Source organism: Haemaphysalis longicornis, unplaced genomic scaffold, assembly GCF_048455015.1.
Source record: "Haemaphysalis longicornis isolate Haplotype H1 unplaced genomic scaffold, Haemaphysalis longicornis Haplotype H1 scaffold_3, whole genome shotgun sequence".
NCBI lineage: Eukaryota > Metazoa > Arthropoda > Arachnida > Ixodida > Ixodidae > Haemaphysalis > Haemaphysalis longicornis.
This window is the reverse complement of record NW_027526335.1, coordinates 171773185-171788597: the sequence shown is the minus strand read 5'-3', so window position 1 is coordinate 171788597 and position 15413 is coordinate 171773185. Positions and strand designations below refer to the sequence as shown.

Genomic DNA, 15413 nt, shown 5'->3' with positions numbered 1-15413 from the left:
ATGCATTGGCGCTGATTTTTCATATGTGAAGTTCTTTCAAAACGACAAAAGCTGTTTGTGACCAACGTACAAAAAATCTTCTAAGAATTTCCCACGATCCCGAATTAATATGCGCCTTTTATTACTGCGTTATTCCCAAGCCCTGTTTTTACAATTAATGGTTTCTAATGTAATATCTTAGGATGTCCCATCAAATATGTTTCCCGGCACTTCAATTTTATTGCGCCACTTACCGAGCGTCGCATGATGAAAATACGGGTATTTCGACCGCAGCGTTTCGTTGTATTCCCCTGGAATTTCAGCATTTTATCTTCATGTGTGGTCATATGACTCAGTTTTACGTTTAATGCACAGTGAGCATTGTGTGTAAGCAATACGCAATAAAATAAATAAGACTATATAGAAAGTTTGTATGCTTTATTTGAAGTTATGATATGTGGGCGTTGCTTGAGATTGTGCTGCTGTGGACATGGCCGAGTAAAGCGGCATCTGAAAGAAAAACAACCAGAATTTCTTATGAAAGTTTAAGCTCTTCACTACAGTAATACACGCTTGCTACACAAGTAAAAGCAAGTTGTCCGCTGCGCGTAAGATTCTTCTCTACAATTGGTTAAGAAACCCCGCCAATTTTTCGCTATTTCTTGTGTCTGTGTTTTGTTTGCTCGCTGCAACATCAATGCTGTAACTACACTTGAGGCATACGCTTTTCTAACCGGTTGTTCCTAGTGGACCCGTTACAATTTAATTTGGCTTCAAAGTGCGGGAGTTATCCAAACGTTTACCTAACCAACACGTTTACAGCCTTAAACTACAAACAGCGAAGGCGAGCGGTCTCGGTTCGGGCGAGCGGTTTCGAAGAAAAGGCGAACGGGAGCAGTTTCGTTTGAAGGTTCACTATCGGCTTGAGCAATGACATCTTTTTTGTGTGGAGGAAACATAAGGGGCAGCGGTTTTTTTTTTTTCGTTCATGGCAGTTATATAATCGTAATTTCAGGCCACTCAACATTATTGAATGCGCATTCAAATGCTTTTCTGGCGACATAACACTACCCCACAAATGCACATCACTTGGAGATATCTGCTCGCAGATTGTATCACGCGGGGGAAACGTGTTTGTTATTTGAAATCTTAGTGCGTATGCCATGACGCGTTCAACAATATCGTTCTAAGGCGGGTATACAGCACTAAATTGTTTATGATAAAACTGTTGTTACAAAGTGCTTTGAATCATCTCATAAAGAGACTTCTAAACATTTTTGAGCCACGTAGCTTCAGCACTTCGACTGGCGTAGCTAGAACTTTTGCAATTTAAGTGTGATTTCCTTTATTTTTCGTTGTTATTATGTAGCCAAACGGGAGACCACTTCTCTGCGTTTTGCAGGTTCGCCCAATCTGCTTGCTACCTCACTCACATTATTTCATATTTTAACGTTCCGGTAAGTAATGCTTCGTGTGCTAATGGCGAGAGATCTGAAAAGAGTCACGATCGACCGCAAGCGATTTCAAGTGATGCTAGAACTGTACACGATAAAATTGTGAACTTATGTATGGCATTCTTCTTAGATGGTCCTGTTTATTTTGAGACAGAATTTTCTGCGGGCTGTTCTCAAGGGCATTCTGTAATCCAAGAGAAGCTTCGCAGAAAATACTGTGCCTCACACTCTAAACTGTTACAAAAACGCAATACCCCTCCGGTTTATTGTCTCACTACCATCGCCATTGAACTTCAAGATTAGGCAGTTGACAGTGCTTACCCACGATGAATACTTGTAGCGTCATTTATCCGTAGAATCCCCTGCCGAATCCGAAGCCACGGCCATAGCCTCCGTAAAAGCCGCGGCCGTAGCCTCCATAGAATCCACGTCCGTAGCCGAAGCCACGCCCATACCCGAACCCACGGCCGTAGCCGTAGCCAGGGTAAAAGCCAAACTGGGCAGAAGCAAGGCAGAGGACTGCGGCGAGCAGGAGCGCGACGAGGAGCACGTTCTTCAGCATGTCTCTGCTTGGGTGGCCGCTGCAGATACATTTGCAAAGGCGTTTTTTAGACCCACAACCATAATATTTACTTTAGTTATATTTTTTTTCCTTTTTTGCAGTTTCACTATAAAAGTGGGGCTACTAAGTTCAGTTAAATAACAATGCTTCGAAACAAACGTAATTTGGTTTTCCCTTGAAATAATTGTTAAATACCTAGTGACTCAAATTACTGCCGCGGAAGGACTTGACACTAACATGTTCACTTCTTTTAGACTTTCTTGAACCTGGTGCAGAACTTTGTAATATAAAAATGTTGACTATTCACACAAAAAAACGTGTTTCTCTAAAACTGACCGGAATCGCAGTCTGCTTAAATTGGAAATGAGAGGGAAAGAAAATTGACTTGGAACGCGCCGCGGTCATCGTCTCGCAGTCCCTGTGCACAGTTCGCGAGTAAACAGAAATTCCAGAAAATTGTGAACTTCGTGATATACGTAAAGAAAACTTTCCGGGATGCAAGACTTAGGCAGTTGGGAGCAATATATGCATGCTGTTTCTTGCTTGTTTGTTTCAGGAAACTTATAATGTCTTATGTAGCTGATTAATTACCTTGACGAGCGGAATTCAGTGAATGCACAAAAGGAACACAAGACTACGAGTGCCTGCCTGCCTTCTTCATTTTCTCGTGCGTTCGTCTACTACGCAGGCCGTCAAGATTTTAAACAAATACCAACTTGCCCAAACATCAATTCTTATGTAGCGGAGCCCGTAATTTCATCTTAACTGGCTATATGAAAATAAAATGGTTCAGATAAGTGTTACTTGTATTTATTATGCGCGCACTTAGGACGGCAATAACACTGCTCAAAAATAGGCTTGTTTCACGCCTCTCTTCAGCTTAGCCTGATCTATTTCCTTGCTCCACCGAAAAAAGAAATGTCATTGTTTGTTCGCCGAGCACCCGGCGGAGACATAACTCCCAAATTATGGTTTTATTCCCTCTGTCCTGTACTTAATTTCGAAACATAATGTATTACATTCCTTGAACACAGTAGAAACGTTGATGCATTATATTCCTCGAACACAGTCAACGCTGGTATCAACTAGCTCCTGCCAGAGGATATAATTCTGATAAATACGAAGTAAACATACACACCTGCATGTGAGATTTCAGTTGTTGTCAACGCACCCGAGGGGACTTTAACCGATTTCGCTGCGTCCCTCTTAGGCCGGTGTATAATCATAATTGGTGGAAATTTTCAAGTTTAACCAGCATTTATTTTACTAAGACGCTCCAATTGAGCCTTGTTAAAATTTCTACGACTCAAAAATGGCTTCCAATAATTTACCAACGAATGAGCTGCAATAAGACCACTGCTGATAGCGCCTTCCTTCAAATTGTGGCCGTGGGCGTCACAACGGATACTTTCTGCATTGCAGTCATCGTAATTACGGCAAAGAAACCACTGCAGTGTTTCTCGTTAATTTTTAAGAGCACAACAGGCTTCACAAGCCATTCGGGGTCGCTGCCCTAGGCACGCCTGGTACATACCATGTAAGTAATCGCGCTTACTTAGCTCCAAGTGTCTTTGGCTTCCTCAAACGCTTTACAAGATTAAAATCTGCGACATAGATCGGCACAGAGCTCCAAAACAGTCGTGTTTTTTTTTGCCGGAATAGCACCTACTTGCCCATCTGGCATCTACACGTAAACACTTCGTTGATGGCAATAGGTCATCGATGAACGTAATTAAAGGTTACTAGGACTTGAACGCACTTAGTTAAACCTGAGGGGTAGACAAATATCAAGTAGGTCCTCCGCAGTCCTATTTATATCGCCGCAAGCCCGCATAATCGCTGGTGCTGGCTCCTTTCTTCAAAACACCTGGCGCCGTACCAAGCCAGCCCGCACGTTTCTTGGCTACCCTCACAAACATAGCCGGAAAACGTCCGATCAAACTTCTAGGAAGCGCGTTGACTCTCCTCGAGATTGGCTGTCCAAACACTAGCCCCAATTATCGCCGTCATGGAGAACACCACCGAGCACAGGCCACCCCAATTACTTCGATCACTAGTCCCAGTACCACGCGGACGGACGAGTCGCTTACCTGAAATGTGGAAGCGAAAGTGTTCCGGTGACAGTTGGGTCACAACAGCGACCTCATCCTTATATAGTGTGCGACACACTCACCCCGAAGATACGTCACCAACATCCCCCTCCCTCCCCTGTGACACCCCCTTTTAGCCTGCTACTACGTGGTGTGTGTTGTCAACCCGCCTGCGACTCCGCTGCAGCCTTTATGGCAGAGCGCTATGGCGTGGCCTTTCCCGGGTCTACGGCCTTATGTGATGCGTCCCCTTCCCTCGCCGCCGGTTACGCCTCCTCCCCAGTGTTGTCTTTGTCGGGGGACCTCTTCTCCGGCTTCAAGGTCTCCGCCGTCGCTTATTTTACGATTAGTGTTCGCTCTGCTCTTGCAGCTTCGTAACTGTCATCCCGGCCAGCCTCATGCGGTCAAGGACTGCCCGTAACGTAACCGATGACCGGACACGCGAAAGTTGAAGCCGCGGGCGTATAAATAGATTGCGGCGCTCCGCCGAGCCGTCACGCCCGTTTCACAAATGCTCGGGCACGCCTCTCGCAGTTGTCTGATCGCGCTCGGTTGACCGTGTTTTGTTTCTCCGAGTGGCACAGCTTCCGGGCGCGCTTGAATGACGAGGTTACCCTACTCAGAGAACACCTTCGTTGAGCTAGGGCTCGTACCGTCCCACTTGCGGGGTTCTCCCAGTACTTCAGCGGTCAACAAACACTCCCCTTCAATTCCACTCTCTTTGCCTTTCTTTTGTTGTTCTATTAAGAAGCCAAGTTGTTCAATCAAACACGTGCTCTTTTCCCGCTGACAACCAAGTGCTTCCATCAAGGAAGCACTTGGCCATGATGAACACGAGCGTGCACGCGCTGTCACGAACAACGTGTTTTTTCCAGCCACCATGCATGTCCCTAGAGTTGCGTGCTTTTGGTGAAACGCACGTTCTCTGCTTTAAAGCTTGCCGGAACCAGGCATCTCTAAGATCACTTTGTTTCTGTCTCCGACAAACCACTCCATTTTGGGGGCGGCTCACGACCGGCACGAGCGTGTGGATTGGAAACGCCCTTCCTCGTAGCGGCCCTCTCGTGTGGCGCTATTTGTTTCCTGGTGTTATCCAGGTGACTTTTCCGTGTGTGAGATTTCATCGAAAGTCATAATATGGTGAAACGCGCGCCAATCCCGTCCTCGCACGGCTTCGTCGTTGTTTTCGATGCATTTAAGGTGTCTTGCTGAATCAGAGCGGACTAATGGTTTGTATGTGCAAGTACAGTAAAAGCTCGTTAATTAGAACTCGGTTAATTCGAACTTCCGGTTAATTCGACCTTACGCCCTGGTCCCGGCAGCGCCGTGTGTATTTCAAAGGGGGAAAACTCCTGATAATTCGAATGCGTCGGTATCCAGAACGGTTATTTCGAACTATGATCCATTGGTTTCCATCGCTCCTCGCAGAAGAAGTCGGCCCAGAGTGATTACAATGTGGTGCAAACCCAAACCAAACGAAATTCACGAGAGATGCAAAACAACTAAACGGAAAAACAACAGCGCGGCGCGCGCGCTACGCTCCTGCAACAGCTTATTTCACTTCTACAAAGGGCGCCGCGCCACCGGCGCCAGTGATCCGGTGATTGCCATTATTATTTACGAAACATTATTCACGAAATCACCAGCCACAAACGTGTTGTAACGCCTAATTCGCGATTACGAGTCCAGAGCCCGCGCAGTGCGGCGCGATTTCCATTTATTGCAGCGCCCTTCCGCTAATTCGAACTCCGCTCAATTTGAACAATTTTATGGTTCCCTTCGAGTTCGAATAAACGAGCTTTTACCGTAATGGTCACATAATCCGCAAATGGAGGTCTTACAACCATACGGCGCATCGGGAGCTCCAATTTCTGAGTACATGGCCATAAGTACAATCAATGTACCTAACAAGAGTGACTAAGCTACAAAAAAGCGTCTTGACAGAGAAAACACATATTCGATCGACCGCAGTCAAAAATTACAAATATTTTATTACAAAAGTCCGAATGCTTCAAACGAAACTGCTTCCCTCGCTCTTTCCTCCAGCCGAGACCACTCGTGTTCGCAGTTCGTAGGTTAAGGCTGTAAACGTGTTCGTTAGGTAAAAACTTGGCCCTTACATTGAGGCCAAATCCAATGGGCGAAATCGCAACTGGTTCACTAGAAACTTGTTAGAATCGCAACCTGTTAGAAAGGCGAAGGACAAACATGCCAGTTTGTCGCAATGAGGGCTCGCAAAGTTCCCTGGTTATCTCAATCTACAACCTTTCACTACGACGCGGTCCGTAGCCCAAAATGTCTCGTCCGCGCGCAAATCCTAAATCTAGATTCTAAATCAAGGGGGGCACACTGGAACAGCCTTGTAAAATCCGGTTAAACTTGGCCTCACCCCTCAGCGGTCATCCTAGCTTAGCAAGAACATTGTAAAGCTTAGCAAACTTAACAAACTTATCAACACTGGAAGAAACTGGGTCGACCCCCAGCTCCGCTGTTCTTTTTTTGCAACTGCACACCTATTTCACACCATTTCAAAAACCTACAGAAAGCCGAGCGTGTTGCAGTCGGTAAATATCCTTTTCGCCACACGACTACAGTCTTTTAATTTTGAAGGTTCAAATTGGTGTTTCACGTGCCAAAGCTTAGCTTGGGGCATGTGGTGCACGGAATAAGGAAACGAGCGATCATTGCATAAGAGCAATTATTATTTTTTTTTTTTTGCGTTTGGAAATTTCTTGGGAGTAGAGGAGTATTTGAGGGGATGTCTTATTCTTCATAGCGTTATTATGCATCCAAAGATTCCAAACACGGCCTCATTCAATGAACAGCTGAACACCTTTTCCACATCCTTTCAACACCCTAAGAAAAACCAAGTGTGTTGAAGTTGACCAACACCCTTTTTTTTCAAACAAAAAGGGTGTAGAGCTAGGTAAAGGGTGTTGAGACTCAAGAAAAAGGGTGTAAAGGCCTCCTAACACCCTTTTTTCACTTATGCTACACTCTTTTTGGCTAAAAGGGTGTAAAAAAGTTTAGTGTGTGTGACGCGATTGTGTAGCACATTTGGCCTTGGCAAATGGAATTCACTTGACGCATCATACCTTGTAAAAGGTGATACAGCGCGAAATAAAACACGGACACACAAAGACGACGGGACGAGCGCTGACTTCCAACTAAATTTAATACGATGAACCTTGCACCTTTTATACACATTCTTCATTTATTACCACCATATCAGCACGAGTTCAATGCACTTGGCACAATCTATACAAACAACAAATCACGTCATGCCCAAAGTGCAGCAGGTGTTTAAATGAAAATCTATCTCTTTTTTTTTGACAACGCAATAGACGCCGGGCTTACACATTTACTGCCATGCCTCAGAATATCGTGCGCTTCAATAATTTCTCGAGTAGTTTTGACGATGAACTACCAACTCGCCCAACAGTACACTTTGTTAAGAATCCTACCTGTTCCCACCACTTCTATCCCTATCCTTCCAGCTCCACGTCTCCATGCCTCCACCCTACGGCGTTTGGTGGCAAGAGGGACACCCTTCAGCGTGATAACGGTCATACAGACACCAAAAAAGCAGACACTGGGTGAAGTGGCCCAGAACTGCCACAGGGAGGCGACGCTAAAGTTTTCCGGCGAGGACAGCGCTGATTCTATCGCGAGGCGGTAGCCTTGTCCTTTCCCGGGAGTTAGAGGGCTTTCTACGTGTTGGGTTGAGTGGCTGGTATAGCCCGTTGGCCGCTTTGTTCGCATTCGTGAGCAGGGGGGACGGGTGCCTCAGGCGGTGTGGGAAGGCACGAATTGATCGGGAGTGCGACAGCGTGCACACCGAGCCGAATATGCGGTTGTCAGCCGAGGCCGGGCGGGCCGACTGGCGTCTCCCTCCGTTCAGGAGTGCAGGAACAGCCTGACGCCCCCGCAGTCGTTTTGCGATGTCTCGCATCACATTTTTACGCATTGATTTCGTAACCCTTAGGAATACGCCAAAATTTAGTCACAAAACTTCGTTAACGATGTTGCCATCCTTGCCACGGCAATGTTTACTCCTAAAACTGCCCGTGTTTGAAAATTCCCAGTCAAGCAAATGAACAGGTGCGATAGGCCCGCAGCCACCCCACCAATTTCAGCCCAGATTCGAGAATTCAAATACCGCTTTCTCTTGACGTAGTTCCGACGGCCATCTTTTTTTTAACGGCAATCATTTCTACCCAGGCAAAAGTTCCCTCTATTATCAAAATGCAACTTCGGAGTCTTAAGAACAACTTTCGGGTACTGTTAGGAAGTGCGGGGGAGGAAGTGTGATAGTAAATATTTGTGGGCTGCGCCTCTAAATTAATGCAGGGGTCAAGAAAGGAAAACTGCCTCTGGCCGATACCAACGGCACATACCTTTTCGGGGATACCACAATAATAGGTTGCCCTACTAACATCGTGTTGGTGAATGGTCGGCTATAAATTGGTTCACGGCCAGCTAGCTCTCTTGCAGATTTGTTTTCTGGTTGGTTTGGTCAGCCGGAAAATTTTATTTTTGCCCACTCCGTAGGCGAATTTCTCGTGAAATACAATCGCATTATTTACATATTTCACATACTTACTCTTTGTTTGTCTCAGTTGCTAAAGTGTGCTGCTTAACACAAAGTCGAGGTGACGTTTTTCGAATTGTGGCGAAAAATAACCCAGTCCATATTATACGTATAAAAGGTATTCACTAAAAAAATTAGCTCGCGATTTCTTCGCTTGGCCACACTGAAAACCGCCATGATCGTGCCCGTCGTGCCAGCGCATGCGCTTTGCTTCCGCATCTCCAAGAGAAAAAAATTGGCTCCAATCCACACGGTGAAAGTGCTAAAGAAAAAAAGCTGTAAACGACACCCACAACAATTGCCCATGCGACGCCACTTGAATTCACACACGTGGCTCATGAAAGAGTGAAACCAGAGATTCTGCCAGCCGTTGCCCATAATTCGCGGGGGCGGCGTCCCGAACCCAGCAGCGTCGGCCGCAGCCGGGCTAGAGCGGCGGACGCCGCCACTGAAGCTCGGCCGTGCGTCGGCAAAAAGAAAACGGAAAGGAGCGTCTTTGGAAGGGTAAGACACCGGAACCTAGTCATCCTGGTGTGCTAGTTCGGGCCTATACCACCGCGTGACACAAGCGCAGACACCGAAATAATTCGGCATGTGAGCTTAGTTATTCCCATTTATGCCGATTTAAACTAGTTAGTTTAGTGAGTTTGAAAATTGCGAGAAAGATGAGGGAACATTTATAATCTCCATTTATCAGAACCAGTTGCTCCTTTCGCCCTTTGTAATACCTCATAAAACACAACCGGATTGGTATTCACCAATTTAGAAAATGGACTCCCATTCGAGGTAAGCAGTGCCCAGCAGGTAGTGTTTTGGTACCGGCCAGATGTCTTTATGTGCTCCGCACGTTTTGTTTTCCCGCCCTACAAACCAATCCTTAACGTATCTTGGACGTACGACCACTTAATTCCGCCCGGTACGGGTTACCCAAGAGGCGCTGTGGCACAAGTTAATCAAGCTGTGCAAAGGAAACGCGCAATGGACGCAAAGCTGCGTCAAAACAAGCCCAAAACAACCGTCGCTAAAGCAGACGACAAAGCCGACGGAATGGGTCCTGCCGACGCGCCCGCCGGGGTGAGCATGCTCCGGCGGGCGGGGAACGCTGGGTAATAGCGCCCATTCACCTCACCATCAACACTGTGCTCGGTGCGTGAAAAGCGCCTCCGCCCTCCCCAGTCGCGTTGGGAGTTTCTTGTGGCGCACGCCAGGACGAAAACGTTGGCTGGTAGAGGCAGAAAGGTTTGCTTTAACAAAACACCGGCGTTCATCGTCTGCCACGTTTCAACCCGATTCTCAGCGGTGGCGTAAACACATCTATCATTAAACGCCCTCATATTATGTGGTGGCGCTCTACTTGCCTTCGAGCCCTTCGCATCCCCGGAGAATGAAACCATGGTTGCGAACGAAAGCCACATGGCGCGCAATATTGCGACGCTGCAGTTCCCTGCGACCACGGATGTTGCCACAACTGCCCCTGATGTGAGGTTGAGTACAGAAACCAAATAATGGCTTTGAAGAAATGTTTCACGCGTACGCCAATTTATACACGATCGTAGAGTAGCAGCGGGTGCATGCGAGGCCGTCTCACAATCCGCGCTGTGCTCGCGGTGCCCAGCCGGCACAAGCGCGGGCGAATCGCAAGCGACCTCTGAACAAATCACTTAAGCTTGGCTCCCGCGTGTCAAAATTTTATGCAACAGTACTTCTGTTATTGTCCTTGAACAGGCGACAGGCCTTAAGTGGCAATCAGCTTTCACTTGCATACGCACGTGACTTGGTCCATCACGACGCAGTTGCACGCCTACGAAGGTTTTACCGCTCTACCTAGTCGTGCGACGACTTCAAACATGTTTGGCGATAAGTAAACCGTAGGGTGCTGCACATAACAGTATTTGGCGTCAAGTCATTACTTCACGTTCAGAGGGGCATAGTTTGGAACATCGAACAGCTTGCCGTTGTCATGCGCTGTTTTTTAACGGGCGCCAGCGCGGACAAGTACTGCCATCTCGTGACGCCCGACGTATATAGCGTGGCGTCGCCTTAGCAACACAGACGCTTGTGCCAAATCATGGCTGCGCATGTGCACTGTGACCCGCATTCGTGCGACGCCAGTGAATACAACCCATAGGTTTGAACAGACGTTATATTTTCAGAAATGTTCGAACTCATCCGTATCTCACCATTACGGCGGTCAATTATGGGCGTTGTGTGACTTCGGTCCGCAAAGCCTAAATTAAAATTTCGCATAGTTCTGAAACGCTGGTTTTGTTCACGAAACCAGCCGTAGCTGAAACCAGCCGTAGCCGTAACCAATTGCAGCCGAGCAGTGGAGGAATCTTCAGGCATTTTGAAATCTCATAATATGGTCACCATACAGGTGTAGCCACTTCAGTTTACTTGGCATTCTTCTCTGTTTAAAGAAACACAAAAGACGACACACCTGCTTGTTTTATTTAAAAACTGGTTTTATATAACCCGCTCAACATTACGCCACACTTGCGCACATTTTCTGTTCCCAAATATAAATCATTTCAGTAGAAAGTAACAGTATTTGTGTTTGTTCTGGCATTTGTTTACGTATGTGCTCTTTGTAAAACCTTATGAATAAATCTGAAACATCGCGACAATTTTTTCACAAAAAAATCCATAATATTTTCTGCCTGGCAAATTTATCGCTACACAACATCAGCAGTGACGCCGTTGGAGAGGCACTGACAACTGAAAAATCAGTGCCCTACCTCTCTGCTAGCATTGGAGCGGCGTGGTTTAATGGCGCCAACGGCACCAACACCAATATACAATCATATTGATTGGCGGTAGCTGAATTCGTTGGCCACCGAACGCACCAACTTGTCTCTGTGACATCCTAAGGGCAGTGCAAGAGGCTGGTCCAGGTATTGTCCAGATATCGTCCCTATTATCCATCATAGGTAAAGTTTGCCTTCAATTGACATTATTGCGATTCTAAGGTGGCAATCTATAAAATAATTCTAACATACCTGTTTTCCGTTCCTTTTACACAGCAGGGATAAGTCTAATTGCCTTCATATTACTTATTTTTATTTACAATATTCTGCAGGTTGTTTCTGAGGCCCAAGCCGAAGTGGGGTTAGCAAGTCATATAAAGCGAAAAAAACAATAATGCATAAAATCAGTACAAAAAAACAGCAAGAACACTCTAGAAGCCAGCTCTGGTACATAGGGCAGACAAAGCAGGGACTGATGAAGAGCAAACCATTAACACAGGTACCTTGTTAGTCACTTTTGGTATCACTGAGTCATTGATTGATTGATTGATTGATTGATTGATTGATTGATTGATTGATTGATTGATTGATTGATTGATTGGTTGATTGATTGATTGATTGATTGATTGATTGATTGATTGATTGATTGATTGATTGATTGTAGGGTTTGAAGCGCCGACGCAACAAAGGCGATGAGGCGCTCCGTAGTGGAATGGCTCTGGATTAATTTTGACCACATCACTGAGTCATAATTATCAGTGCATAATTGAAAATATCCGCAAACGACCAGATGAATAGAAACACAAAGTCGAACAACACCGCACGGAGCGATATTCCCGGATTTTTTCTCACCACATGCAAGCTAGCATGCACGGGATCACATGGAAAACAGCAGAAACACAATGCCCCACAACAATCAGGCCGCCTGCAGCCGGTCACTTCATGTCTGGCTGGTTACCCGTTGCGCCTCCAATTTTTTTACCCATAAACAGGCACATTTCTTCTTTATTGCTTTTTTTTTCAGTGCAGAGCACTTTAAAGGCTGCCCTTGTCGTCGCAGCTCACTACAATGCCCGATGTCAAGCGACTGCAAGAATCAGGCGGCGAAGCGAGATAACGAACTCAAGTATAACCCGGCGTACCCGCCGTAGGGCGGCCCGCAGAGGCTTCGAAAACCAAGCGGCTTAAACAGTCATAACCGTTCAAAACTCGTGATCCGCTGGCGCATGGCATACGTGTCCCCGTTGTTTATAGCGCAAAGAAAACTGCAGGTACATTTTAGGCAATATATACGTAATTAACCCGAGCGCCCTCGTTCATTTAGTTAGGAACGCTGGTTGTGTTGTTTTTTACAACAGCAAGCGAAAAAAAATTGGCCGCGTATCTGCTCCTTTCTTTGCAAATTACGTCAAAAGACGATAGTCTTTATCGGCTTTTGCGAAGTAAATGCCTCCCTTCGCTTTACCGCTCACATCTGATGTTGTTCCTCTTGCGTCGCGCTCCTCCCAAGGTAAAGATGCCAAATGTTTGCTTAAATCATTTTAAATTTCGCGCGTTCCACTGCTCCAAACCGGGTCTCTCGATGCGAACGCTGCCGTACGGCGAAGACGCGCGTTAATCGAGGTACCCTACTTCAACGTTTATAGAACCGCGTTTCCCTACTCCACGTGCGTTGCAAGCAGAACGCGGAAACTATCTAGTGGAACCTTGCGTAACTGTTGCCGGTTGATTTCTTAAAATGGCGCCAGAAGCTATAGTGGCGCGGGCGACAGCAGGCGACGGTGGAGTGAATTCTTTTTCTGAAGTTGATCAAGTATTTAATTTCGCAAAAGTACAGCATGTTTGAATTTTTATAAAGGAACACTGCAAATATCACTTCTGTATTGATTTATTGTCTCATAATTGCGTAATGTCTTGTTCTTCTTCAACAATGTTGACAAGTATGAACATTACACCGGACCAAGACGGGTAGATTTAGCTGTGACTATATAGGACTATTGCGCAGGCATTCTTTTGCTTTGGCCGGGTGGCTGAATCGAGTCACAGACAGACAGACGGACAGACATACAGACATACAGACAGACCAAAATGTCTGGGTTTAAGTAGCCCAAGAAAGACTATCGTCTTTAAAAAAGTGCCATTGTAACGCCGGCACGTGCGGGCGGAGAGATAGAGAGAAACTTCATTGTACAAGGCAGTTAAGAGGGCGGGGTGGCCGGTGGCATGAGCCTGACGGCGACAGCTGCGTTGGCTCGGTTCACCAGGTAGATTTGGATCCCCGGATCCGAGCTACCCAGCGCCCCCTCCCACTGCTCGTCGCATGCTATGCAGGTAGGAACAGCAAGCACAAAAGGAACGGGACTTTCGGTGGCGCTGTTTCAGGCAGGGGCGCGCGAGCACTGCTAAGGCGGGAAACTTGAATTCCATTGGGTGGTAGCAGTGAGTCGATAACGGCGCTACAGCCCATTATGAGGACTCACTTCCCTGCACTTCCTACAGCTTTCACGTTGATTGGAACGGCTTTAATTTTTTTACGCAAGTGCTACAAATGCAGCGGTCAAATGTACTCACTGTCGAGGAATATGCTTACTACTCTCAGTATTAGGGCTTCTAAAGTGTAGCAAGGCACATTTCTACCATCTCTCTGGCAAGTCTGAAGACACCACTATCGGACCACGGTGGGGATACGCTCTTCCTGGCTCCAAAATAAATTACTTTGGGAATTGTGCCAGGCTCCTAAATTGTAGCAGTAATCGAAGTCTTCGAACATCCGGAGCTGTTATACAAATAAAATTAGCCCAACACTTAGCACACAGTCACGACAAAGCTTGGTGACCCCTCAAATGGCTTTTTCATTTTAAATATCTTGATTAGCCTTGCAATTTAAATGGCCCAAACTGATAGAATTTATAGTTAAGGTAAGGGAATTTCACACACAGCGACCACACTCGCAGCTCCAAATAACTACTAGGGTAAGAAGTAATAAAAAAAAATTGCCATGGACTGTACAATGCCATTGGCGCCTACTCATTTTCTAGCTATATATGGTAGACGCGTGTACATCGGCTATTACCTGGGATTCGTAACGGTTATCGCGTAACTATCGAGGGGAATGAACTCCAAGCGGAATGCACGGTTATGTTTGCACACTATTCCACGCGCTCTTATCGTCTCAGCCGAGTGCTAACACGGGACGCCCGTCTTTACTTTTACGAAAGTATGGTCGTCTTTACTGCCCTGTGTACTCAACCATGTAGGCTTACGACGCGCGTCACGAAAATATCTCGTACTGCTTGGGTGCCGGCCGTGGTAATTGTGGTTTATGACTTAGACGTATCTGCCGCGACGGTTACGCTCCGCCGCCGCAGGCCCGAAGTTGTTGACGGAACTGCGCCCTCCTAAAATATACCTTGTATGGGGTCTATACTACGACGTTACCGTCGGTGTGCATACCAGGCTGTTTTCGCGCACTTCGCTCGGTCCTCGACATCCGCGAGCAACAAACGTAATGGCCAGCGCTTGGGCAGATCACAGTTATCTGGTCTGATTTCGGGCATTTCTGCTTGTGTAATTTCACAGACATATTATCTGTCACGTGCACTTTTTTAGATGGTCGCATGAACGAAAGTGACATTTTACTTCCCAAAAGCTTGGTAAATTTCTTTATTATTGGCAAAATCCCAATGCCACAGAATTTTCACGCACAGGAATGGTACATCTATGAAAATCTTGAAGGGACATTAAAGGTAGGAAACAAGCTTGACAGTATTGATAAATTACAAGGCATGAATACCATGAGTACTTGCATATTTACAGCAGCTACGGTAACCAACCACCTGTTTAGCACGTTTTATCGGCCCTAGACGTTCCTTACTTGATCTTGGTTTTTCTTCCGCATTCTATCCCGCAGTACGATGTTTCGGTTGAGCCTGGGTTATCTGACCATAGCATTGTCTCTGTAGCCTTTTTTTAGACTGCAAGCATATGAAT

The 15413-nt window shown here is 46.3% G+C and overlaps 1 long non-coding RNA gene across 1 annotated transcript; it reads right to left on the bottom strand.

Annotated features, from left to right (window-relative positions):
- Positions 1-400: 400 nt before the first annotated feature.
- On the bottom strand, positions 401-4225 carry LOC144175774 (uncharacterized). Its single transcript, XR_013323682.1, has 3 exons — positions 4086-4225; positions 1755-2014; positions 401-489 (listed from the first exon to the last, which is right to left on the bottom strand). It is a non-coding gene; the product is annotated as an uncharacterized LOC144175774 (long non-coding RNA).
- Positions 4226-15413: the final 11188 nt, after the last annotated feature.